Source organism: Martes martes (genome assembly GCF_963455335.1).
Source record: "Martes martes genome assembly, chromosome: 8".
NCBI classification, from domain to species: domain Eukaryota; kingdom Metazoa; phylum Chordata; class Mammalia; order Carnivora; family Mustelidae; genus Martes; species Martes martes.
The window spans coordinates 78,648,873-78,674,752 of NC_137895.1; positions in this window are offsets into that span (position 1 = coordinate 78,648,873).

Below are 25,880 nucleotides of genomic sequence, written 5' to 3' on the forward strand. Positions count from 1 at the left end.
TCTATCCATCTCCCATTGGACACTTAAGTTGTTTCCAACTTTTGCCTATTGTGTGTAATGTTGCTATGAACAAGAGTGTGTACATATTTCTTCCAGATCCCTCTTTCAAGTTTTTTGGATATATACCCAAAGCGTCATTGTTGGCTCATTTAGTAATCTTATTTTTAATTTTTTGTTGAACTGCCATACTGCTTCCAGAGGGGCTGCACCAATTTACATTCCGACAAACAGTGAACAAGGGTTCCCTTTGCTACACATCCTTGCCAATTGCTGCCTTTAAAAAACAAACAAACAAACAAACAAACAAATGAAAGACTCTATTGAAGAAACAGTGCCTATTTGTCCTTTAGAACATCTCACATTCTTAGATTTGACAATCGTATCTTTGTGCTTTCACTTCATTTTACCTTGTTCATGTATTTCCTACATTTCCTGAAAACTGGTAGTTAGATCTAGATTCCTGATTAGATTCAGGTTCAATTTTTCTGGCAAGGATAATTCATACACAGGACTGTGTACTTCCTATTGCAACACACCAGGAGGAACATATGTCTGCATATCCCACTTTTAGTATTGTTAAAATTACGAGTGAGTTTAGATGCCTCCAGCCTGATGCACCCCTTTAAAAAGTTTCCCATTGGGGCACCTGGGTGGCTCAGTGGGTTAAAGCCTCTCCCTTTGGCTCGGATCGTGATCTTGGGATCCTGGGATCGAGCCCCCCATCGAGCCCCACATTGGGCTCTCTGCTCAGCAGGGAGCCTGCTTCCCCCTCTCTCTCTGCCTGCCTCTCTGCCTACTTATGATCTCTGTCAAATAAATAAATAAATAAATAAATTTCCCGTTAACATTTTACCTAATAGATTTAACAGACATTGATGATCATTTTCTGGATCCAGTATTTTATTAGGGCTTCCAAAATGGTAATGTTCTAATTCTAATATTCCTTTTTGCATTTATAAGCTGGAATTATTTTATAAAGAAGAGCTTTGCTTCTATCAGGTTATCCTGAAAATAGTATGGCAGTTAGGAATGACAGGATACATACTTGATTTTTTTTACCTTTCATTGATTGATCTTGAGAACAAGGAATTGGTCCCTACCAAGCTCTAAAGTCAACCAACAGGGTTTCTTTTTTGGAGTGGAGGCAGGGTGATTATGAACTCATAGGTTTTCATGTTTCGTACTTGCTGTCCAAAGACCATTTTCACCACTCCTCAAGGTATTTCTAGACTTCTTATTAAACACCATTGGGAGCTATTGTTTCTTTTCATTTTAACTCAGGCTTTGTCAAAGTTATTGAGCCTTAATAATTGAATTTCATTTCCCGCAACCAAAGAATACTAATTAATTCATCTGCCAACCAATCCTCAGTCTGTCCTGAGAATATTAAAATCAGAATAGCGAAGGAAGGGAGTTAATAGGCTTTCCCCACCTCCAGACCGGAAATTGGACTAGTTCTTTCCTAGAATGCAGCCCTACCCTTTCCCTAGCTCTTCCTCAGCAGTTCCCAACTTGAAATGATCCTCATCTGCCAAAGAATTCTGAACAAACAACAGTGTAAAAAACAAGGTTTTGGAGCTGCCTACCCTTCCTCTTCCTTCCTATAAGCAGACCTCCTCTCTTATTTCTTCAAGAACTGCTCCTGTTCCACCCGGTAGGCCAACCAATCAACTGGCCTTTGCCCCAGGCCTCAGGGACCTGGACTCAAGCCAGGCTCCTCAGCCAAGCCCTGGATTTTTGCTTGTGCTATTGGCGAAGATTTGCACTCTGTGGTCCAGAATCACTAGCTATTAGAGTGATCTCTTCCAACAGAGCAAAACAGAAAAGTTATTTTGGATACTTAAACACACCTTCCTAATTAAAATTTACCAAATAAAACTTACTTAAGACTTTTCACATGAAGGGAAACAACCTGGTCTCTCTTTCCTTAGGTCCAGGCAACAACCGGCCTGCCCTCGGTTCTGGTACCAGTCCTACCCGATTGGACTGACCTTAATTAAAGCCATCTTTATCATATGCCCACAGTGGGGCGGGGAGGCGGGGGGGCGGGCACTACATTCCAGGGGTGAAATTTGGGGCCTGTGCTGAAGGGCTTTATACACTCCACAAAGGTCAGGCAAGTAAAACAATTTTACCCGTGTGCCCTGAACACTACTTCACAAAAGTAATGAGCTAACCAATCATTCCATCCACACTGGAAAAGTAGGGAACAGGAGGAAGCCCTTCAAACTCAAGAGAGAGAATTAAATTTCTGGATACCACAGATAAAAGGGGAAATCACTGGACATTTACATATTCTGAATCTTCAAACTCAGTATTCAAACTTATTTATACTATTTCTATTGTCTGGGACTATTTGTTGGAGAGTGCAGATAGCACGTCAGAGACCAAGAGTGAGAAAGAGAGAATATGCGATCCAGTTTTCTACGGAGGGCAAGCATTTATTATTTTCATATTTTATTCTGGACGAGGCAGCTATTTCGTTTTATCTATGCTGTGGCACGGCTGAAGCCAGGATCCCCAGCCCGGGACAGGCAGCTTACACAGGGCCACCGCCACTCGCCGAGAAGGTTAGGCAAGAATGCATGTGCATGGGATTCTGGAAAATATACCCTTAATCTTGGCAGGACGAAAGCACCAGTTTCGTGTGAAAAACACATGTGCTATTGGCAGCTCTGATAACCAGTAGTAAGACTGCTAACTTGTATTAGTAATATCAAAACTATTAATAGAATTCTAGCCCCACAAAGAGCAAAAATGTCTTACAGGATTTGTGATGCCTGCACTGCTATAAATCTCTGAAGACAGGTTATATCCTTCCCAGTTCCCTGAGGCATTTGTCACTTTGCCAGACAAGATTAGAACGAGATAAGCCTCAGAAACTTTTTGAAGATATTAGAAAGATCATGTTAGGGAAGTGGCTTAGGGGTTACACTTTATCAAACCCACATCCTTCAAATGCCTACCACTGATAATAAACTGTCATCTTGCCAGAGCAACGAGCTGGACACCGAGCCAACAATGGGACTATATATTTAGTAATAACCTTTATTCTGTTTTCCTTTTGTGTGTGTTTGTGAGGGAAAGACACATTTAGAAAAATAATAGCACAATAGAAAAGTCTCGGGCAGACAAAGGCATTTTTCATGAACAAGGTCCTTTCTCACCACTCCCGGTCACTTCTCTGACCTTCTCTCTTCTACTGGTCTTTCCCATCACCCCCACCCAAGTTTTTCTGGGGTAGTTTTTCTACTCTATTCAACCTACAATACAGATTTTGTAACACTCCGTCAGAGAGTAGTGTCCCGATGGCATCTACTTTCAGTGGATGTGTGTTTTCAAATCAAAAGTGTTATCTTCCGTATAAGGGTCACTTAAATTATTCTGTCCAAGAATTACTGAGCTCATTTGGTTTAGATTTAAAAGTCTTATTTTTAGAAGCTCCCAGATAGTTGCCAATGGCAGGCTAAAACCCATGTTATAAAGCCTCACTAAAGGCTTTATCATGGTATAAAATGAAATTGATCTTATTTTCCATTTCAGAGGTTTGTTTTTAATGATAAGGACTCACTGTTTATGGACAGTAACTACGAAAAGTCATCTCTAAGAATGGCCAAGAATATATCACTAATTCCAAACCACTCTGGGAATCTGTCACAGTCACTGAACTATTATGTGTGGCTGCTGCAAGCTGAAAAGGTGAAAGTATAATGTCTCACCGGTTTTCAAATCAATCAAAAGGCAAAGATAATCTCATTTGTTGTATCAGAAAATTCAAGCATATATGCCATCATGGTAGTAACAAAAAGGGAGAGATTAGAAAGGGGAGGGAAACCTCACTAGAGATTATGTAAAAGACAATGGAATTGAAGGATGTAAAAAAAATTCATATTTTTTTGAAGTTTATTTAAAAAAAAATTTTTTTTACGTAATCTTTATACCCAGTGTGGGGCTCAAACTCACAACTCCAAGATCAAGAGCCACGTGTTCCACTGACTGAGCCGTGAGGCACCCCAGGGATGTAAAATATATTGATAACCTTTTTTACAAGGCAGACTGAAATATTATTTACATAGCAGCACTAAAGAAAGTTAAGCAAAGTTGCTAATGTACTTGAGATCGGTTTGATACAGTACTATTGGTAGTGATTTGCGAAATAAAGAACCTCTGGAAGAGATGTTATAAATAGGTAAGAAAAGAAAAAGTGAGAACTGGCCATGAAAGAAATGAGAAATGAATAAAGGAATGAATAAATGTAAGAAAAACCCAAGATGTAAGGGTTCGATAACAAATAGACAAGAACCAAGCAAGGCAAAAGACCTGCAGGCAGATACACAGAGATAAAATCGAAATGTCAATTGCATAATATGGAGAAGCGATGTGAATGTCCTCATAAGTGGCTTCGATATCCTAAACTGCAGAAGGAAAAGAGAAGAAATGCTTCCTAGAAAGGTGGAATAAACTTTATTGCCAAGACAGTTGGAGATTATTGCTCAGAAATACTGGATCGCCAACAAAGAGCTCGCATTCAAATTTTAGTAGATTTAGTTAAAAATTTTAAATAGTGATCAGGACAATTTCATGGTTCTGGAAGATAAAGAGCTGAGTTACTGCCACAAATGGAAACTTGCCTCTGGCAAGCCAAGTTCAAGCAGGATGAGTAAGAATACTGACTGTTTTTTTCTCAAACTACATAAATATTGGCGCTTTTAAAAGCCTAGTAATTTCTTTTTTGGTATTTCTTTGCAAAACTTAATTACAGAGCCCCCCAAATCAGCTGTTTGATAAATACAATACAGATAGGGAGAACACATAATTTATCGTGCAAATCAGGGCACTTTTAGAATGCAATTAATAATTACGTTGTGATAATGGGCATAAACCAGAACGTATATAGTCACCCTCAATATGGAACCATTTCTTAACTGAAGGAACATCAAGGAAATTGGACTCAACACGCCGACCTTCTCCTGCTGTGAAAAATGTCCCTTTCCAAAGCACCACTGAACTCTTTTGTGAGGTCATACTTTTAAATCTAGGAATACCAGTACTTCCCAAACTTCACCGAAGTATTCAAAGAAACATCCTCAGAAGGGTTCATTGTAAGAGGCTTTAAATTGGGGGGGGGGGGGGGTCAATTTAAGACAAATTCAAATTCCAAAGTCCTACTGGAATGTAAACAAAAGCAAAAGGATACATTTATTGTAATGTATCCAAATGGAGAGCTCCATGTCACCCGTAATAAAGCACAGTAATTCAATTATTGCAAAAGGGATAAGCTGAAATTTAATTTGCATTTATCTAAATACATTTTATTTGGGGGCAAGAACACCAGCTCTAGCAAATGAAAGTGAACAAAGAATCCAAAAAGGAGTTAACATAGGTATCCGGATGTTTAAAAATATTCACAAACATCTGCCTCAGTGCAGTCAAGGGCAAATACAAATGTTAATTAATATCTTAATTGGGATTCCCAGATTCACTGAAATCTGAGCTGCCAATACTATCACCAGACTTCTGGAACAGCAGCGCCAGGTGTGGCGAGAGAATATTCGGCCGGCACTCCAGGACTATGGGTAATGTCCGAGGGATGGCCATCGACGATGAAAGTTTTAAAATAGGTTCCTCCAAATTCATCAGCCAGGCAAGCTGAAGAGAGGGGAGAGCAGTGGGTGGAAGGAAAGGTTTGAGGTAACCTTAAGAACCAAAGACTTCAGGAAATACTTCTATCTAGAAGGGGAGGGTATGTTTTGGGGAGGAGAACAAGGACATGGAAGCAACCGTCCCCCTGTACCACTCTATCATCCCAAAGTGGTGCTTTTTCAAAAGCCCTAAAGGCTATGAGGAACAGACACTACAGAAAGCGGCACGGAATATACGATGGGATGATAGGATCAAAGGGGCAGGGAGGAGGTAAACCAAAAGGGAGCCTTTGTTAGGGGTTCACTGCCCCCAGCAACCAAAGCAGCCAATCCCCTGCCCCCCCCCCCCCCGGCCAATCCTGCAGTTTTATCCATTTGCCGTGTGCATTTGTTTGCACCTGCTTTTTTTGTGAAGTGCTTTTCACTCATAGCCACTTTCTCCAGTTGGGTTTTGTTTTTTTTTGGTTTTTTTTTTTGCCCTTTTTAAACTAGGGTTGACCTCAGGATCCCAGAGGCTGGTTAAGGGAAGGTACTGGAGAAGGACAGACCAATAAGTACTCAGGGATGGGCTAAGACTATGCTCTGGATAGCTTTTTTCCAAGTCCCAGGCATTGAAGGCTGATTCTATGAGCTTGTTCACCAAAAATGGACCAGAATAAGGGACAGGGGGCTAGGGGAGAGGAAGGAAAAAATGTAGCTCTCCTCTGAAAAGAGACAACTAAAGCCAGATATGGGGAACTTCTAACCCAGCCCCTGTTACTGCATAGTTAAAAGCAAGGGAGAGCCCAGCGGAAGACACTGGAAAGGGTACCTGAGAGCCAGGTCACGGAGGGCTGAGAGGGGAATCACAGTTTGAACAAAGCACGGCAGAATCAGATTTTCATTTTAGTTAGATCATTCTTGCCGTGTGAAGGGGGCAAGCCTGGAGGCCAGAAGCCTGGAGTGGTAGATTAGTGAACTAAGACAAAAGATAGAACCCCGGAGAGCAGAGGATGGCTGGTCCCAGAAATGTCCAGGAGGCAAATTAGACAGGACTTGGAGCTGAATCAATGTGAAAGAAGACAAGCAGTGTGGGTAACTCCTAGGTTTCTAGTTTGATTACCTAAGTGGTTTTGAGGCTATTAACCTAGAGGGACAGACGCAGATGGTGGAGAGGACTCGAGGATGGACAACGGCAAAAAGAGTGGCTGGAGGAGGCGGCGGCTCTGAGACCGTGGGCATCTCAGTGCAACTCTAAGTGTTGATCTCAGGCAGCAGGGACAGGGTGTGTGGACCCGTGTGAGACGGCCTGGACCCGAGTGTGGTGCTAACATCAGTGAGCTGTGCGGGAGCCTCTCAACCACTTGGAATTTGCTTCTTTAGAAAATTACATAGCTAACCCCCAGTTTGTTACCAGGAATGAAGAAGAATGTGTGTAAAGGCAGTCTTCAACTCTCAAGTTTTCTTTGGACTTAAGAACTTCCCTCTCTGTTTCTGTCTCTCCATTCAGCAAACATTTTATATTGTTTTCAGCCAGGCACCCAAACATGAAGAACTAGACAGTGCTTCTCACTGGGGTTAATACAGTCCTTGAAACTTGGCTTTTCACTTGAAAAACATTTATTTACTCCTCAAGTAAAAAACCTTTTGAGCCCTAGTGTAGGCTTGATTTTAAAAACAGACACACAAGTAACGTACAACTGCTTTCTTTCAGGACCTCAAATTTCAGGATGCGGAACATAAAATATAAAAAGATGAATTATGTGTCCGGCACTGCAATGGAGAACTGAGGCTGAGCGGGTGCGAAGGATTCACGTGCCATCTTGGCCCAAGGGTTTGCTAATCTCCATACTAGTCCAATTCTGTATACGAGGGCAGAGATTACCATTACTATTTAAAGAGTACTTTAAAAAATTTTTATTTTAAATTCAATCAATTAGCATATAGTGTATTCTTAGTTTCAGACGCAGATGTCTGTGATTTGGCAGTTGCACATAACACCCCGTGATCATAACTGCCGTGGAACTAACTGGCCCCACAGGGGACCAACATACCTCAACAAAATGTTCAGGAGATTTAGACTCTGCTGAAACTCTTCTCTAAAGTCTTTTACATTTAGTATGTAGAGATCATCAATCCAAATGATATACTGCGCACTAAAAATTCTCCTGACGGACACGATTGATAGAAAAATATGTATGGAATACATATTCTGTGTCAGAATTCTATTAAGGGTAGGATACACTCTTTAACAGTCTCCAATGTCCCCCCCAAAAGTCTACACTGACCTCTTCTGAATAGAGCTATACTTTTTGAGCTTTCGTTATAAAAACTGTTAGGGTACAATGTGGTATAGAAATTTTTGGTCTTGCCAGACTGTTCCTGGGTTATTTCCCAAATGGAATTTAAATTTTGGCGTATTGTTGTTGTTAATTTAAAAGGTATTTCAAGGGGTGCCTGGGTGGCTCAGTCAGTTAAGCATCTGCCTTCAGCTCAGGTCATGATCCTGAGGTCCTGGGATCGGGCCCCACATCATAGGGCTCCCTGCTCAGTGAGCAGCCTGCTTCTCCCTCTCCTGCTCCCCTTGCTCGTGCTTTCTCTCTTGCTATCTCTCTCAAGAAAATAAATAAAATCTTAAAAATTAATAGAGATATTTCAATTATTTTTTATCATACTTTTCTCTATCTTTTTTTTTTTTTAAGATTTTTATTTATTTATTTGACAGACAGAGATCACAAGTAGGCAGAGATGCAGGCAGAGAGAGAAGGGGAAGCAGGCTTCCCGCTGAGCAGAGAGCCCGATGTGGGGCTCGATCCCAGGACCCTGGGATCATGACCTGAGCCAAAGGCAGAGGCTTTAACCCACTGAGTCACCCAGGTGCCCCCATACTTTTCTCTATCTTATAATGGAACATTAATTCCCAGAGACATCAAGGTCCAAGACAGGTCAGAATTGCGGCAGTTACCATGGTTAGGTGGGGAATGCCTTCCTCTTTGAACACACTGCACACACACAAACACGCAGATGAGGAACAGCACAAAGAGAAATTCATTTTAACCCCTGCAAACCTTCGTCTTCTCCATCCTTACAACCTAGTGTTTATAACTTCTGATAATATGTGACTTGTACATCTTTGGTGCGTAATGAATGTTCACTGTGGATGGAACGGGGTCCCGTAAGCACTCACCTGGAGATGAAACTGAAGAAAAACAAATTGAACATATAAATCATCCTTGATATCTGTATACAATGTGCTACTACATACAGTAGCATTTTTACTATACTTTGGCACATGAGGAACTTGTTTTTATTATTTTATTTTTTGCATTATTTTAAATGACAAAAATCCCACAGGTAAATATTAATGTACAACATGAAAAAGCACACAGGAGTGGCAAATATAGGGAAAAAATGAAGTGACACTAAGTTTCCTCAAGAAGTTCAACTTAGGTCAGGAAGGCAATTTTTCTCGATTGTATGCATTTTCAGGATCCCGTTGAACTCCAGAAAAAATTCAGCTTTTGGTAGAAAAATAGAAAGCAGAAAGAAAAAAATCCATAACTTCATCTTCCAGAGACCAACCAGATATACAAACACTAACAGAGATGAATATTCAGTTTTTCCCCCCAAAGAGTGAGCACATCCTACTTTACTATTTTATCATCTGCTTCTTCCACTTAAATATATCCTGAATATCTGGTCATACAACTTTACCTTCGTACTTTCATTTTTAACAACTGCATAATTTTCCACCCTATGAACAAATGAGCATTTTTTCCCCTAGCTTTTATTATTTTTTTTAAGATTCTATTTTTTTATTTGACACACAGAGATCACAAGTAGGCAGAGAGGCAGGCAGAGAAGGGGGAGAACCAGATGCCATGCGGGGTCTTGATCCCAGGACCCTGAGACCATGACCTAAGCCAAAAGCAGAGGCTTAACCCACTGAGCCACCCAGATGCCCCTCCCCTAGCATTTAAAGTCTAAAAAAGCTTTCTGACAGCGTTTTAAAATGTAAAGTTGAAACAGGCATTAAAATAACTCAGTCAATAAATCAATTCAGCAAAAAGCCTTTATCGTTTTTGATTTCAAAAACAAAATTCTATAAGGTGACATTAAACTTCATAATGCCTTTAGATTTGCAAGTTTTATAAAACAGAGTTCAAATCCAAGTTCATGTGAAACAGAAGCAACTGCTTTCAGGTAATACATTTATTTTAAGAGAGGAAAGGTCATTTCAAGTTTAACACTGCCATCTAGTGCCTCTTTTCTTCCTGCTGGATGCAGGAGCCTTTCAGTTTAAGAATATTCTACAGTTAACTTTCTGGACTCATTAACTTGGGTTTTCAATAGCGGTAACCTTTTTCAGCCTATGCGTCACTCTATGGTACCAGCTGTGCCGATGAAGGAAATTGATTGTACTGTTCATCCGTCTTAGAGAAAAAGTGAGGCAGAGACTTGAAATTAAAAAGCAGTCATTTATCATCCTTTGCTGATCTATGCAATTAAACACGACACCCCCCCCCAACAAGACAAATTAACCCTTTGTGCTGATGCAATCCCTAGAACAGATGGATCAATAATGGGGACATATCACTCCACCAAGGTCTGTGTTTAAGACGAGCAGCGTGGCATTGGAAATTCTGCCCTGACTAGCACGGCTGAAAAGACTGTATAATCAGCTGAGCAGCACAGATTCTGAATTAGAGTCCCGCAGGGACACCTGCTATAGACTAGATATTCCCTGGGTGACCCAAGCCATTCCTTTGGGAATCGATGTAAAATCAATGTCCCAGCAAGATGTTAGGGGGCACTGGGCTAATGGACAAGTAAATTAACAAGGGAGGCACAGCATCGGAGGCTTCAGCCTTGTGAGCTCATTAGCCTTGGAATAGTTCCAAGACACCTGGGTGGTTATGTCCACCTACCTGAATTACCATGGAAGTTTCAATTGGATACAGTTCTCTTCCATGAGTCATAAATTATTTAACTTTTACTATGCACTGTTAAACAATTGTCATGTTCCACGCTTAAGTGGCTGCCTTCCAAATGGGGTATGAAATGACTTTGTGATAAAATTCACAGGAGTCCTAACGTATGAAAGAAGCAGTACTACTTTTCGATAACATTCCACTGGCAGCTTAACTGATCAAGATATTTATCTGATTCCAACAAGTCACACACTTATGATTAGGCAATTCTGAATGGCACTCCCATTTCTCTTCTAGAAGACACCTAGTTTATGCATAAGAAAAATGGAAGGTTAAGGGTTTTATATTCATTTCAGCGGATTTCCAAATGCAAATGTGCATCTTAACAAATAAAAAATGCCATGCTCAGTAAGGTCTTGAAAATATAAACTTTAACACATAGTCAAAAGAAAAAGATACTTAGCTTTATTTTAAAGTAACTATTTTATATACTGGGAGATTATTTTCACATTTACATACTAATATCAACAACAACTCAGTTTAATTTAATATGCAGTAGTTTGTGTGAATTTAACCTTGACCCCAAAGGTCGTTCTAGCAAGTACAAAACCTTTAATTTCCTAGCCTTTATCATGCAAATCCCCCTCACACAGCCTCTTAAATTCCACCTTCATCTGGCCATGGGGAAATGTAGAGAACAATGTAGTCTATTTGACCGTGAAAAGAGGTAAACATAATGAATGGCTAAATTTTTGCATGTGTTAATATTATAAAGAAAAGAAAGACAAATATTTTGGGCTTTTCATATTATAAATTCAGTGTAAGTTTCAGAGTTTAAAAAAAAAAAAAAAGACCAGCTTAAGAGATGTTATGAAGTGGTATTCTAAGAAAAAAAAATTACAGGCTATTTCCTCCAAGAGAATTAAAAAAGAAGCGAATAGAAAAAAGAAAATGTCCCTGTAGGTTATGCTACATAGTTGATTAAAAACAAATCCCTGGAACCAGCCTAAGGGAAGGTGAGCCATGCTGCACAAATCCAGGTTGTGTCCGAAACTGCTGGGGAGAAGCAGGTGAACTTCCCAGCCCCCCGGCCTTGTGTTTGGAAATGAGCAGGGATTCGGATGGGTTTTCAGATCCAGCTCCCAGGACGGAAGCTTGCGGTTATGGTACAAGAATATGAATACCTAACAGTCACTTGGTTGTGTTCTGAGGATGACACAGAGTTTCATAGAAGTCACACTCACCCTCACTGAGCATCAGAGGGCTCATTTGTTAATTGAGGCCAAACATCTTTTCTCCCTATTTCAGGTTTACCTGGTTTTCCCCAGCCTGGCTCAGTTACATAATAAGGATGCCAATCATGGGGTCTTATCTTTGGACCCTCACCCCATTTCCTTCCTTCCACCACCCTCCTTTTCTTGTGATATATAGGAATTCGGTCTATTAGTATGTTTTTTCAGTAAGTATTAGTTGAGGGATGCCTGGGTGGCTCAGTCAGTTAAGTGTCTGTCTTTGGCTCAGGGCATGATCCTGGGGTTCTGGGATCGAGTCCCGCATAGGGCTTCTTGCTCATCACGGAGCCTGTTTCTCCCTCTGCCCACCGCTCCCTCTGCTTATGCGCTCGCTCTCGCTCTCTCTCCCTCTCTCTAATGAGTAAATAAAAATCTTTAAAAAAATAAGTATTAGTTGAATGAATGAATGAATGAGAGAGAGATAAACTGTAAGTGTAAATAGTTTGGGTAGATTTTACATTACAATTAACTTTCAAAATATATAAGCATTTGCAAATTAAAAAGAATTATTGAGGCACCTGAGCTGTGCAGTAAGTTGAGTGTCTGACTCTTGGTTTCAGCTCAGGTCATGATCCTGGGGTCCTGGAATGGAGCCCTAGGTTGGGCTCCCATCTCAGTGAGGTATCTGCCTGAGTTTCTCTCTCCCTCTGCCCCTCCCCCACCACACTCACATGCACTTTCTCTCTCCCTCTCTCAAATAAATAAAGCTTAAAAAATTTTTTTCTATAAACTCAATCATCTTCATCTCTACTTTGGAACATTTAGACATAGTATCACTGTTTATGGCCTTTTTTTCTTTGAGAAATGTTAAATTATACCACTAACATTTGTTTTTCTTATTTTTAAAAGTAACACAGCACCAATTTTGGAGAAGTTGAAAATGGGACAAAGAAAAAAACCATACTCATTCTTAATCTGACCACTAGTAACATTTTGCAAATACAAAACATATACCTGGAGTCAAGAGGACACCCATGCAGGGCATCACAGCCAAGGCACCCAAGTCCCACAGACCCAGGGAGTGGGCCCTCCAGGGAGTCACTGGGGCAGCGGAGGGCTGCTCCGCCCTAAATAAAGTCAGTGGTTTCTGATCACTAATCAAACAGTACTCACTTACACTGAGAAATACAATAGTTGAAAAAATAATATTCTGTGGGGCAGTCGGCTTGAGAAAGAAAAGTGATATCCAAAGGCTGCTCTATAATATTTGAGTAAAATGACTGAATTATTTTAATGGGTACTATCATTAACCCAAGACCACCAAAATATACACACCAACCAAAAGACAAGGATAAGCCCATTCGAGACACCTCTCCCCAGGGTGCTATAGAATCGCACCCAAGAGCCCCCACCCATTTTTCTCTTCACTGATTCTATTTGGCCCACCTGCAATTCTGATGACACCATCAGGCCTCCTTACTCACGGCAGTTCAATTGTTGGTGTCTACAAACAGGTGACTTAACAGACATGGCTCCCAAAGACTGGAAACTATTTTATTCTAGAAAACTAAGAAATGCAAAGCAAGGGCAATGATCTTTACAATCATCATGTGTTGCAGGACAGGCATGATCATGGAGATTCTCTAAGATAGCCTTCATCTGGGGCACATGGGTGGCTCCGCTGGTTAAACAACTGACCCTTCATTTTAGCTCGGGTCACAACCTCAGGGTCCTGGGAGGGAGCCCCACAGACTGCTCCAGGCTTGCTGGGCATAGAGCCTGCTTAAGATTCCCTCTCTCCCTCTCCCTCTGTACCCCACTCTGCTTAAGTGTGCCTGCTTTCTCTCACTCTCTCCCCAAAATTAAGATAGCTTTCACTTCATTTTTAAGTCGGCTCCACAGCCCCGTGTGGAGCCCAACACAGGGCTTCAACTCACGACCCTGAGATTAAGACCTGAGCTGAGATCAAGAGTCAGGCGCTCAACTGACTGAGCCACCCAGGTGCTCCTAAGACAGCCTTCAAAGTGATACTATTCTCTAAATTTCGGCTGAGAAGGAAAACATATTATTAATTCTCTTTCGGCACTGGTACAGATTTTTTCAAACCATCTTCAAGGAACTGGGGACCCAACAACCGTCCCCCCCCCCCCCCCGGCCCACCTCCCCACCCCCCAGCTATGGAGGAGCCGAGGCACTGGGAGTGTGCAGTTATGAGCTACCAGGTAAAACACATGATGTCTGCTTAAATGTACATTTCAGATAAACCACCAATAAAGCCTTTAAGGACATGCAATATTTGGGACACACTTATACTAAAAAGTATTCATTGTTTATCTGAAATTCAAATTAGTTGGGCATCTTAGGTGTTCCCTTAGTTTGATAAATTTGGCAGTCCTAGAACAAACCCTTTTTCTACCTCCCTACTTTTTAAGTTGGAGTTCCAGACTATCTTGTGTTTGAGAAAAGGGCTCACCTATCAGACAAAAAGTTTGAAAACCACTTTGCTAGAGGAATCCAGGCAATGCCCTGAACTCCACTGTCTGTGGGTTTCCCATCAATAAAGCCGAGTGCATCTGGTTGTTGTGAAAATTAATTAAAGCTTGTAAAGACCTTTGAAATTGGCATGTTCAGCTACATATGCTACAAAATATTTATCACACACCAGACTGCCTGAAAACATACCGATTAACAATTAGATGGGAGAAATTCTAAAAGATGTTAAATCACAATTTTTATGTCACCATATTAAAGAACCCCATGTTGAAATACAATGGAACCTTCCAACCTAAGACGTGAGTTTATCTTTGAAAAACAAACATACATGGTTTGCTTTTAAAAGTAGAGTATATTGTGATGGATTTTTTTTTCCAGCTGAATCATAATGTTTAAAACAGAAGTTCAAGAAAACAATCAGGAAATGAAGAAAATAGTTCATTCCCTATGAGTCTATTGTCTGCTCTTTCTGCTTGGTAAGATCTTTTTTAAGCTTAAAAAAGTTCTTACGAAAACAAAACAGAGATACCAACATAAGAGAACACATCTGGAGGCCACTTGGTGACATTCGGGGCTCTTCCCCCCACCCCCAACCACTAGCTTCCACGGAAAAGTCTTGCAGTACTTAAAGCTAATGGCATTAAAGTACAACGCTCATTGTATAATGTTGTCTAAACACTTGAGGCTCAGATGGAAACCTGGCAGTGAAAATGAAGAGTAAATAAATGTAGTTTGCACCAACATAACAAGGCAAGGCAGGGTGTAACTACCTGGTAGGCCGGCCAGGGAATACACCTTACTCGGCAGCAAAATCACCCACAGGGGAGAGAGATGGGATTCCAAATGAAAGTTGTCAAATCTATCTCTTACTTCTGACGGAGATTCTATAAAGGGGACACTGAGTGCATGACCAGGAGCATAATTAATCTTAGGGCCACATATAAAGACTCGCGATCCTCGGAGTATCATCGTTCCTGACTTTGCCCCCACTTTTCCTTCTGCCCAGAATGAGTCATTCTCCAATCCGAACAGCACGGCCCAGTCCTCTTCCATCATTAACATCCAGCTCAGCCATCTCCCCCTTTCTGAAGCCTTCCTTAATAAGCCGCCCAGGACCCATGACTTCCGCCCTCGCCTCAGTCCTGCTGTTACACTCAGGATGGTTCTCTGTTCCTGCCTCTACCGCCATGTTTCACAGGGAAGAGCTTCATTGCCTTCCTTCCCTACACGGCCGCGAGCTCCGTCAACGAGAACTGTCCCTACTGGACGCGTGTACTTCCACAGCCTAACCCAGTGCCCAGCGAACCGCGGAGGTCCACGGAGGTCCACGGAGGTCCACGGAGGTCCACAGAGGTGTGCTGAAATGCAAATGATGCCCCACATTGAAACAAAAATGGAGAAAGTTCACGTGAAATGGTTAATATGTATTTGTCAATGCCATTTCTCTTTACTTTCAGAGACTAGGGGGGAAAAAAAGACACAATATGCAAAAGAGCTACCGTCACCTGGAAGCCAATACATACAAGTCAGGGAAAGAGGCGGAAGGGGAAAGGTTCTCTACATCCGATTCAGGAGCTAGAACAGCAGAACCCAGCGTGAACTATTCCCAAGACCTCTCTGCAACCGGGAGGGCCAGCCTCCCAAACCAGGGCATATTCCTGGCCCACCCTCTAAGAGGCTGCTGGGAAGGCCCACAAAGGTGTCATTAAACAATGGTTCTTTCACACACTCATTACCAGCTGATGCCGTTTGATCTTGGAGTCATGGCTGAAGTGACCCAGATTCAAACTGGTGATTATTAATGTCACGTTTATATAGATAGTCCTTCCTATTAGAACAGCCCTTCATAGCCCCTTCCGAACCCGTCAAGAGATGTGCCACGGCTCATTGCCATGTTCATCTGAACAATTCATGAACTCCGTCTTCTCAGATATAATACAGATGCTAGACTACTTCCCGGTGGGCCATTTGTAACTGCGGGCTCGGCCTAATTAGAATGTGAATGAGATCCAAGGCCCTAAGAATTTGCTTAAAAGTTACCAAGTTAATTAATCACAGTGCTATAAAAACGGAACACCCAGACCAGCAGGTAAGGTGATATACAGCAACATGTAGTATTGAAGATTAACACTGAAAGAGTTTCACCACTTGCTGCGTATTTTCACCAGCTTTTATTTGGAGAGTGGGGAAGAATATTATTATGGTTTCAAAAAATATGAGAATGCCACTAAAATGGATGTTACGCTCTTTTTATTTTCCAGTAAACCCTTTCTAAACCTCCTTAAATTAATTCCAATTTGGTCAATGGACACACACATGTTAAAAAAAGTTATAATCACAATGTGATTACATAAGGGAACATGCTACTTTGAGTTCCACCTTACAAGTTTTCCACATTTCCATGCAGAAACACAGTGCCCACATTTCCAATTTTTAGTGTGAACATAAGCACGCCATTGTTGGAACTATATTAGATTAATAATTTGCTCTTAACATTACTATATTTTTAAGTTCCTCATATTAAACTATAATAAAACCTATTAAATCAGAGTTTTGGTAAGGGAAGTATACTTTCTCTGAAGTCTTTAAAATATAGCTATTGTTGAATTTTGAACTGGCCACACGGAATCATGAATAAGGAAATCTATTTTTAAAGTTTCACCTGGCTAATATGAATAATTTTGAGTTAACTGTTAAAATAATTCTAGCCAGGATCTTAGGTAGGGATAATTAATGATAAAAAAAAATGTATCCACTCCAGTTTATTATCCTCTAAATCCTGTATTTTAGAATTAGGGAATTTTGAGCCTAAAAATTCATTAGGAGCCTCCTTTTATAATTGAGGAAACTGAGGCACAGAGTCGCTAAAAAGTCCAGAAAATTAAGTGACTTATCCAAGATCACATGCAAGTTAGTGGCAGGAGAGGCTATAATTACCTAAAAGCATTTAATACAGAATGAACATACAGGTGCTTGGGTGGCTCAGTTGGTTAAGCGACTGACTCTTAATTTGGGCTCAGGTCATGATCTCCGTGTTGTGAGATCAAGCCCCCACCCCACTGAGCTCCACGCTGAGTGTGGAGCTTGCTTAAGATTCTCTCTCCCCCAAGAGGGGCCTGGGTGGCTCAGTGGGTTAAGCGTTTGCCTTTGACTCAGGTCAGATCTCCAGGTTCTGGGATCAAGCCCCACATCAGGCTTCCTGCTCAGCATGGAGTCTGCTTCTCTCTCTCTCTCTCTCTCTCTCTCTCTGTCCCCCTCTGCCCACCCCCCCAACCGATAATTCTGTCTCAAATAAATAAATAAAATATTTTTTAAAAAATCTCTCTCCCTCTGCCCCTCCTCCCCCCTCTATGAACACACAGGGTCATACTCCAGCCCCCAAAAGATGAAAATAAACAGCAATATTTACAAAACAACAAAACATCATCAGTCACATTGTTTGCTTATTTTCCCCTTTCTTTTCTTTGCTTTCTTTCCTTCCTTTCCTCCGTCCTTCCCTCCCTCCCTCCCTCCTTCCCCTTCCTTCCTTCCTGAAAAGTGAACTACAAAGGTTCATTTATTTAGTAACTGCCAAGCCAAAGCTCCTTAGGAAGGTACATCTTGAACTAGCAAGCAGCTCCTTCAACAGTAAATTGGGAAAACCTTGGTTAAACTTCCACACAGATGCAGCAAAGATAAATGAGATGAATTTACAACCGCTTTGTTTCTGTTGTAGGTATTAGTCTTATTATCAGTAAAGACCCCCCAGTTAAAACATGATAATTTCTGGACAAATAAGTGGGTTCAACTCCTTAAAAGGAAACTTGACCCACTGCCTATTTAGCCCTGGAAGGTGAGACATTAAAATAATAATTTTAAGCAACCAGGTTTTCAAGTAAACTAGTTGAAATCACTTAAAGGATTAGCTTTTTCACCTCTGGAATTTAAGCCAGAGGATTTCTTGAGTGAAAAATGGGCCACTACTCTTGTTTCAACATACAAGGAAACACCACAAGTTTGTCTGAAGATAGTGCCTCTATTTTTGGTAAAGGTTATTAAGTAGTATAGATATATTATGAAGAGGGATCACATAGCTTCCCTGCTGCAAATATTCAATCTTCTATTAATATAGCAAAAGTCTGCTATTTGATTACACTTCATTGATCACTTTATGGGGGGATGGGGGGAGTGGGGTATTCTATCTGCCTTTTTCCTCATACTCTTATCATGTTCCCTTGGCTTTATTCAGATAAGAAAGGAAACAGCTCAGAAACTTTACTTTAGCTGCAAAAAGAAAACAAAACAAAAAACCTACACAGACTCAAACAACACACAGGAAAAATATTTGTTCTGAAAATTTTCACTCAGACAAAAACAGAATACTGGGTTCTATTTGTCTTTATTTTATATGTAACATTACAACAGTCCACAAAAAAAAACCAAAATCAGAAACAAGAAAATGGTCCACAAATGCCTATCCTGTACAACAAGGGTAGCCATTTGCTAATTTCATTATAAGAATGAGAATACGAGCATAAAGCTCTCTAACTTGCTCAGCAATCTACACTCTTAGATTGGAAGGGGGTCTCCCCATTTGAAGCACAGTAGCTCCCTGTATTTTTGCAGTCATTCATTCTGCAGGAATTTATTAAGCACCTTCTATGTGCCTCTAAGACTGAGGATAAGGCAGTGGACAGCATAGACTTCTTCATGGAGCAGCCAGCCATAGTAAGTTTCTGTCTGATAGTGGTTAAGTGCTATGGAGGAAAGTGAGGCAGGGTGAGAGGGTCTCAGAAGTGCTGGGTGATGGCTGGGCAGGCAAGAGTGCTGCTGTTTTATACACGGTGATTAGGGAAGGCGTTCCTGATATCAGATGACTCTTGAGCAGAGACCTGAAATGATGCAAAGAGCTATGATCCCACCTGGAAAAACCTACCCTTGTCCTTTTATATTAGCTTGTCAAGTCTAGTCAAACAAGGAGATTAGCTGTGAAACGTCAGGAAAGTGAAACCTACAAATAATAAAGCTTTATACAATACTTTGAACCAGCTCTCAATTTCTCTCCAATGATCCTTAAACCCTGTTTAGCTACAGCTTAATCTTTTTCCTGACTAAAATCCCTCACAGTATCTCTTCACTTAATGACTAAGAGAGAGAGAGTTTTCCAGTTACACTGTGCAAACAACCCAAGTAGATAATGCAGGTAGAAATTTCCACTCTGAAGTCCTGATTATTTGATTTGGCAATGGGCATACAGTGGGAAAAAATGAGCTAGAGTAGCTGATTTTGTTACTGGTCATGCCTATACAGTGAAAGTTCAAAGGAAACTGGACAGTTATCCAGGTTTTAAAATGGTGAGTTTTGGGGTGCCTGGGTGGTTCAGTTGGTTAAACAGCTGCCTTCAGCTCAGGTCATGATTCCAGGGTCCTGCGATCGAGCCCTGCATTGTGCTCCCTGCTTAGCAGGGAGCCTGCTTTGCTCTTTCCCTCTGCCTGCCGCTCTGCTTACTTGTGCTATCTCTCTGTCAATTAAAAATATAAAATCTTTAAAAAAAAAAAAAAAGGTGAGTTTTTAAAGTCCTCCCATTTTAATTAAAAAAAAAGAGAAACAACCCCACCCACAAGAAAGGCAACATCTAACAACAAAAAATATCAAGTAATAGGTAAGCATAAATTTCTTATTTTGTTTGTGCTATATAGAAACAGCCAGTAGTGATACTGACTGATTTAAGCTATTTTAATTTACTCTATGTTCTACAGTAATGGTAATAATGGATAATGATAGGAAATAATCCAAATTTTCAAAGACCGAAAAAGAAAAAGCAAAGAAACAAAATGGACAATAAACTCTTTTGATCAACTTTTCTAAAACTATGCAACCAAAAATTTATTATAAACTTTTATTATTTATTGTCAATTATTCTTATTGTATTACCAATGCTCGATAATAAAACTTTCAGATGCATCAGTTATTTGAGAAAAATTTATCACACTTTATTGAGACTCTCTAATTTATCTTCTCTATAATAGAAAATATATATACAGTTTGGACAAGAACCTCTGTATAGTATGGATCTCAACAGCTTTAAAGCACTTCCTATGTTATGAAAAATATGATATGGAATCATGTCTATAAAAGATCAAATAATTGTTGGCCATAAAAAAGTTATAATTAGCTAGCTTACTTCACTGATTTAATAAAAAAAATGGGAATTGGCATTCCCGTTGTTAAAAAGGACAAAGGGCTTAATCAGACATAAACTTTATTAAGAAATCTGTCTTGAGAAGAATCTATTAAAAACATTTTTTTAAGATTTTTTATTTATTTATTTGACAGAGAGAGCGATCACAAGTAGACAGAGAGTCAGGCTGAGAGAGAGGGGGAAGCAGGCTCCCCACTGAGCGGAGAGCCAGACACTGGCTCAATCCCAGGACCCTGAGATCAGAAGGCAGAGGCTTAACCCATTGAGCCACCCAGCTGCCCTCTATTTAAAATTTTTAACCTTTGTAATTAAAAATAAGATTCAAAATTGTAATGAAGTTGTGAATTTGTCAGAGAAGCTCTGAAACCTTTATGGTGATAATGGTTGGGTTGTATTTCTTAAACTGACCCATATTAAGATAACCACAGAAAACTAGACATTCATTCATTCATTCAACACATACAAGCACCCAAACGTAAGGCCACACGGAAAACAACTATGTCTTCATAAGATAAACTGTTTTTTAACAGAAAGTGAATTACACTTTTAAATAATATGCTCTTTTTTTCCAACCTCCAGATACCTTTTCAGAAGTACCTCAGAATTTATTTTTGTTTATTTCCCCCTTATTATTTTTTGATTAAATTGTGTTTTGAATCTGGTATAGCTGACACACAATGTTACATTAGTTTCAGGTGTACAACTTAGTCCTTCAACTTCTCTACATGTTTTGCTGTGCTCCCCACGAGTGTAGCTACCCTCTGTCCCCACACAGTTCTATGAGGATATCACTGACTCTGTTCCCTGGGCCGCCCCTTTAATTCCTGTGACTTATTCATTCCAGAGCTGGAAGTCTGTCATCTCCCATTCCCCGTCACCCACTTTTTACAATCATCGGTTTGTTCTATTTATCTGATTCTGCTTTTTGTTTGTTTATTCATTTGTTTTTCTACATTCCATATATGAATGAAATCATATGGTATTTGCCTTTCTCAGCTTGATTCATTTCGCTTAGCATAATACCCTCTAGGTCCAATCATGTTGTCATAAATGGCACAATTTCATCCTTTTCTATGGCTCAGTGATATTCCATTATTTATATTATACATTTTAAACACACACACACACACACACACACACACCCCACATCTTCCTTATCCACTCACCCATTGATAGACACTAAGGTTGCTTCCATATCTTGGCTGCTGTAAATAATGCTGCAATCAACACAGGAGTGCACACATACATCTTTTCAAATCTGTGTTTTCATTTTCTTTGGGTAAATAAATACCCAGGAGGGGAATTACTGGATTATATGGCATTTCTATTTGGAATTTTTTATTTTAGGACTCTTCTACTGTTTTCCACAGCAGCTGTACCAATTTACACTCCCACCAAGAGTGCACAAAAGTTCCTTTTTCCCCACATCCTCACCAACACTTGTTACTTCTGTACTTCTGAATTTAAAGCAATGAAATCAGCTGTTAATCTGGACCAAAAAACACACACACAAATAAGCAATCAATACACTATGAAGTATCCCCAAAGTCTGGACACACAGGGGAAATATGTATTTATTATGCTGTTTTCCAGATAAACAATTATATCCACTGTGTTAAATTTGGAAGGTATCCAAAAGGTTGATGAAAAGCATATTGGGCATATTATTTGAAAACATAATACTACATTTTCAAGAAGTCTCCTGACTTCTTGGGCTCTCTATATTTGTGGAGCATCTACCGTGGGCCAGGCACTGTGTTAGGCACTGGGTACACAATGGTGAACAAACATGTCCCTCCCTCACGTTAATTACCATCTATTTACAAGAATGGAACACAGATATTCCTGGAAGTGGGTTAGAATGATATGTATAAATTTTGGACAACAACGTTAGTAATAAACATGGAGGTGCAGAAAGGAAGGGAAAGGAAGGAGGGAGAAAGGAAAGAAGGAAGGAAAGTAGTTCAGCCTCATAGGATTAGAAGCATAACATTTTGGAATCAGAAGGAAATCTTAGAGATCATCGAATTTAGTGGCTCTTAAGCACAGCTGTGCTTCGGATTACCGAAGAGGGTTTTCCAAGCTAAATGTGCAAGACCCCACCCAAAAGCCACTGCCTGAAAATCTCTGTGTAGTTGTATTTTGAAAAAGCTCCATAGGTGTTTAGGATTCAAACCTTTGCTTAACATATACTGATCTAACCTAATTCCCTCACTTATATGTAAGGAAATTGAGGCCCAGAGAGGTTGAGAGGCTCACCCAAAATTACACAGCTACATTGCAGTTCAATTTTTCTGATTTTCAGAAAAAGACTATAGAAAAACTGTCTTTTTCTGCAGTATTATGCCACATCACCACTGTCTACTCTTGAAGCTCTGCTCAAGAAGAAACAGAATAAAACTGACCAACACTTCCTAAAAGTTACTGAACCAAAGTAAAAAGCCAGTGTCTATGGGCAACACAAACATAATAAACAAAAAACCCCATCACACACCACAGTAACCTCGTTGCTTCTTCCTTAAACAGCCAAGTCAAGCTAGTTTAAAACACTCTCAAATAGGGACACCTGGGTGGCTCCGTGGTTAAGTGGCTGCCTTTGGCTCAGGTCATGATCCCAGGGTCCTGGGATGGGGCTCCCTGCTTGGCAGGGAGCCTGCTTCTCCCTCTCCCACTTTCCCTGCTTGTGTTTCCTCTCTTGCTGGGTCTCTCTCTGTCAAATAAGTAAATAAAAATCTCTTTAAGAAAAAAAAAAAACCTTCTCAAATAAATATCATTATTCTTATCAGTTTCTCATTTCAGCACTACAATGAATCATAATTTTGGTTTTCATGGTAAGGAGGGAGAGAAGAAGAGAATGATTTTTCTGGCTTACTCCTTAAAATTCAGAAGGTTAAAAAAAAAAAGGTTTCTAATACCTCAATATGAAGAAAGCCTGGTCTGCTTTTAACACGTTTGGCAGTACTTAAGGACATGTTTTTGGCTATTAGCCTGGCAAGCTGTTTAAGCTTATAGAAGGCCCACAAAGGGAACTTCTATGATTAAGTTAGTTAAACACAAACATCTTCTCTGTATATTTTATTCCCTCCCTTCACATTCACAAAAACATAAAAGGCTAAAACATTTTAGAACGAGGTGAGGGAAGCAAGTTATTTATCACTTCAGCTCCTTTTTTGAGGCTTGTGTAAATAAGAACTAAGGAACTCAATGAAATTATTCATATGATCCTTGCAATGAACAAAGCTAAGCATCAGAAAGCAGTTCAAAATTCCTCTGAAGCATATGTATTTTCTTACAAGAAACATCTGTGATTCTCTAATGTACTTCAGACCTAACTTTATCTCTTTCTAAAAATTATGTAACATGCACACACTTCAAGCACCAAACATACTTATTAATTACATAGTCAAGGAAGAATTTAAAATGCTGTCTTTTTTTTTAACACACATTATAGCAAGTATTTCAACACTCGAGCACTAAGCAGTCTTCTCACATAAAATCTAACAGTTCCCTAAATTGTTTGGAACTGATGTTTTAAAACAAAACAAAATGCCACACTATCTAGCTCTTTTCCAGATCCTAACTAAGGAACTTAGATTATTCAAGCATGTAAATAACATAGCTGGAAATATCAATTACAGCTAACAAGTCATGAGTGTCTTCAGAAGATTACCATATTATTTGCTTATCAGGGAGATAAAAGGGGGAAAAAAGAAGTGCAAATGCTTTTGGTGAAACTGTAACATGGTTTAAAGCAGTTTACTATTTTTAGACTGAAAGAGTGGTATGTATACATTTGTATTTGTGTGCGCCCGGGTGCTTGCGCACCCAGAAGACAGCGTTTTAACTAGGGCGGTGGAGCTGGCCAATATAGAAAAGGGTTTTAATAGCCTTTCTATTTCAACCATAGTTACTGTGGGTTTTGTCACTATAGCAATGGGCCTGGGTGGGGCAAGTATCTGGCAGGCTGGGGTGCTCAGCTGGTAAAGCAACACAGACCTCATTTTACCTCGAGCTGAGCAAATTTTCTCTAAGAAGGTTGGCTTAATTGAAAGACAGTTTGCAAGGATAAAGGAGAAGTCTAAGCATCAGTTGGTGAGCACTTCTCCCCAGGGCACTGCTGTACTAAGCCTACCCTCGCACCTCCTGCATTGGATCAAAGACCTCCACTATCATTCCTTGGTGGTAGTACCCTGGATTAAGGCAGTAACCTAACCTCCCCGATCTCAATGATTCCTAGCAGCCTGGGTTAATTTCAGCTGTCTCTACAGGGGCTACATGAAACATGGCATTTACAAATTTGGATTATACAGCACTATTTATTACACTATGGAAGATTTCCAAAAATGCCAGAAGAGATGTTGGCATTTATGCAAGTCAACTACTGTTCAACCCAAAGAAGCACTATACTCTATAGGATGTTTTTTACCAGGATTGAAAGAGCCTATGTGAAAACACCTTAATTAGGACCATCTTAGCACCTCAGTTACTGGATACCCTCTAGCTCTAGGTGTTATGTTTCAAATGGGCCAACAAACCAGCCTGGAAACAGAACTCCCCAGTCTTGTAACCAATCCCTTCACTCCAAGTCCTGAGAGTGTATATTTTCTTATTTTCAGATTTAATAAGTCAAGTGTACCTGGTAGCTATTAAAAGATTTAAACCACTACCATTTTTAAAAGGTTTCAGTGTTCAGAAATTTCAAGCCCACGGCAGGGGGGGGGGGCGGAGCTCAAGGGTTTGGTGGCTACAGAATAGTGGAATTATTTGATGGTCTCCCCAGACCCTTTTTAAAGAATATTCTTATTGATCTCTCTCTACTCCTTTAATGTGTTTTTAACACATGATCATGGGCTCACAAAAGTAAAATAGAAGAATCTGAAGAAAGGACAATGTATCAAACAGTCTCCAGTGACCTAAAAAGATAATCATAATGACAGATTGCTAAGGAAGGAGGTGGGGAGGGGGACTTGAAAACGTTAGCCACTTACAATATGCAATCAGATAACCTTTCCCCCTCTTATTCTTTGGGGAAATTCAAACTACTATACAATGTTTCTTTAAAATTTCCTTTAACTAACAGTTCAGTTATGCTTGCTCAAATCCAAAGGCCATCCCAGAAAACCTGGGTGAATACTGTATCATGGTAAGTGGTATCTACTTTATATCAGACTTTTTTTTTTTTTAAGGCAACAAAAATGGGGGGGGGTGTATAAAAAACTTCACAGGAAACCAAATAGCCTTTATTTAAATTAAAAGCAATCACAGCCTGATTCTTGGAACATGCTTCGAAATGCTTTTTGGCATGCAGCTGCTACATGCCGCCAATATTGTGTGTAATTGGAAACATTTCAAACAGAATTGTTACCAAAGTCAAAGACCATAATTGCGAGCTGTGGGATCTGTGCCTCAGATAAAAGAAGGG